We start from the raw sequence: 3,254 nt of genomic DNA on the forward strand, positions 1-3,254 counted from the left end.
CATTCCACAAGCTCCAGTGCATTCCTACAGATGCTCACATTCATTCAATGGGGGTTTGCCAGTGTCAGCTGGGATTTTCAGTCTACTTTTAAGCCATCCATATGTTTTCAGTCTATAAATGTTGTCTGGGGTGCAGCAGTAAGAAGTTACTAATTCTGTTTTTTAATACCGTCYGTCTTCCAAACTTCAATCCTTTCATCTTGTCTCACAAAAGGTAAGGTCTTGATTTATTCACTCTTTAGGGACAGGTAGAGTTGCTGTAAGGCAGAGCTTCTATGAAGATATGCTGGAAATCCTGATATTCATTATATTTATATTCATTGTACAAATACTGTAAAAKAATTGGGCTGGACTGTCATTATTTTTGTCACAAGATTCCTAAAGAATGTGATCTTAAAAGTACTGATCACTGCAGCAATGCCTCCCTCTCCCCAGGAATCTCCAATAGAGACGAGTTCCTGGAGAAACCATCCTAAGGAAAAAAACAAACAAACAAAAAAAWCCCCAGAAAGTACTTTCCAATTATTTGGGGTGGGTTTTTTGGTATTTATCTCAAACATCAAGGGTCATTGGGGCTGTCTGTGAATCAGCAGGAAAAGAATATATATTTAAATAATGTTAATCTATTGTTTTTTACATGGAAGCTTGARAATGTGGTTAGAATTTTGTGTATTAAAACATCAAGTGCTAAAAGCAAGAATTTCTGTCTGAGTTTCCTTGTAAGTTTGTTTCTGCCTCTGAAAATATTGCACAGTTGTGACACAATTATATAAGCAAATTTTTGTAATCACAGGGAACTGAATAAAGGATGATACCTACTTGGATATGTGGAAAAAGACATACGGMACTGCATCTAAATTCAGTTTTAAATATATACACTCAGGAAAAGAAACTCTTCATGTTTACTTTTACATTAATTTATATTAATTTTGTCAAATATTGTCACTAGAATATATCCTTCCAAAGTATAAAATGTCAACAAAAACCATGAAAGGAATATAACCAGCTTGCCTGAATAAGTGAAGGAGAGTTAGCATAGCATTTATTTTAGGAAATTTCAAACAAAACAATCAAAAGAAAATAGTTTAATACTATTAAAAGTCCATCTACTGACACGTTACATACATATATGGTAACATAAAGTGTACTAACCTACTATACATACTTTTAATTACACTTTTTAATAGTATCATAAGGACATATTTTGATAACAGCATGTGGTGTGTATAAAATAACACAATATACAATGTAGGTGTAATGTACATAATATAACCTAATCTATTATAATATATAATAATGTATGCTGACACAGTGTATATTAAGATATTTATATAATATGGTAATGTTATTTATTAGTAGTAGTTAGTATTATTCCTGTTAGGAATCTTGCAAGAAAATGTGAGATAATATAAGCAATGTCAAAACTCCTGGTGAAAAACTGGGATGATTTTTCAACCTTATGTGATTATTTTGTGAAATGGTCTCATTTGAGTTATAACATATTAATCAAATGGAAAAACATGTTAAAAACAAAACCAGTCAGGGAATTGCACCCATTAATTTGATAATGCCAAAATTAAGCCTTTCTTTGGCTAGGAAGGCAAAGTAATATTTTTCTGTTGTAAAGAATAGTCTTCCTAATATCTAATCTAAACTCATCCTATTTCAATTGTGAACCATTCCCCTTTCTTTGGTTGCTCCAAGCCCTTGTCTAAAGTTCTCCTTCAGCTCTCTTGGAGTATTTCTTTAAGTACTGAAAGGYTGCCAGAAGTTCTCCTTGGAGCCTTCTCTTCTCCAGGCTGAACTACCCCTCTCCCAGCCTATTTTCAGAGCAGAGGGGCTCCAACCATTGGCATCCTCTGGACTTACTCCAGCAGCTCCAAGTCCTTCCTGCTGGGCCCCAGGGCTRGAGGCAACCCTTCAGGTGGAKTCTCACCTGAGTGGGGCAGAGGGGTAGAATCCACCCCTCCCCTGCTGCCCWTGCTGGGRGATCAGCCAGCACACAGGGGGCTCCTTGGTCCCAGCCCACAAAGATCTCACCCACCCCAGAAGGACCCGAGWCCTCCTTCCCAGGGCTGCTCTCCATCTATTTTCTGCCCAGTCTGTGCTCGTGCCTAGCATTGACCCTGCTGATGTTCAGTTCCTCAGTACTTTGGCCTCATTAAACATCATGATGTTTGTACAGGCCCACCTGGCCAGCCTTTCAAAATCCGTCTGGATGGCCCCCCTTCCCTCCAGCATGATCACTGCTATGTACCTAAATTCCAGCTTCACAACTACATGAAAGTCAAGACAGTGGTTTGGCAATAACAAACAGTTACTAATTTGTTGAGGACTTTTTAAAGTAGTGAATGAACTAAAGATTTTCTGTTATGAAATAGAATAACATGCAAAATACCAACTTTCTTTGTTAGGAGATGGATGTTTGAAGTAATTGAAAGATTTGAAAGCTTACAAGATTTTATCCATAGGGAATGTCTTAAATAATAAGTGATAAAAATATTTGCTCTGTGCCTACCCAGTGTACTGTACCACTTCTGAGTGTTTTAACATAAACAAATCACATAATCTCAAAGGTGCTAAACAAAAAAGATAGAAGGCTTTCACAATTCAAAAATCGTGAATAACTGTTGTGTGCAGGGTTTAGAATCCTGGAAAGAACTTATTTATCCAGTTAACAGAACAAATWTTCTTTTTAAATCCCAGATGAAAACAAAATACAAAAGAGAGAAAGCATTCTTTTGTAAAGGGAAAATAGCCCAGTAGGACTAAAGATCTGACCACACAMAAAAAAATAATAATATTAGAAAAAAAGTTGCCAAATAGAATTCTCAATTAGAAGGGGAAAAAAGGCAATTCAGGTGATACTTGTATAAGAGCAATCTAATGTGCTCTAAGAGTGTTTCTTCCATCAYACACTATTTTAATATATTCTCAACCCTCCCAGATACTTGCTGCATTACTTCTTGTAAGCAGCAGCCATGTCGACAGACGCTGAGATGGCCATCTTTGGGGAGGCRGCTCCTTACCTCCGAAAGTCAGAGAAGGAGAGAATTGAGGCCCAGAACAAACCTTTTGATGCCAAGTCATCCGTCTTTGTGGTACATGCAAAGGAGTCCTATGTGAAGAGCACAATCCAGAGCAGGGAATCCGGCAAAGTCACTGTCAAGACCGAAGGGGGAGAGGTGAGTAAAATGCAAGATTTACAAACAGCACTTCATTTGCACTCTGGCTCTTAGCTGACATGCGTGTAC

At 37.4% G+C, this 3,254-nt stretch overlaps 1 pseudogene; it reads left to right on the top strand.

The window, feature by feature from the left end:
- Positions 1 to 2,981: 2,981 nt before the first annotated feature.
- Positions 2,982 to 3,254, top strand: part of LOC130586341 (myosin-4-like) — a 21,903-nt pseudogene continuing 21,630 nt past the window's right edge.

The sequence above is a fragment of the Malurus melanocephalus genome, unplaced genomic scaffold (assembly GCF_030028575.1).
Source record: "Malurus melanocephalus ecotype Western Australia unplaced genomic scaffold, MMel_1.1 scaffold_1141, whole genome shotgun sequence".
Lineage (NCBI taxonomy): Eukaryota > Metazoa > Chordata > Aves > Passeriformes > Maluridae > Malurus > Malurus melanocephalus.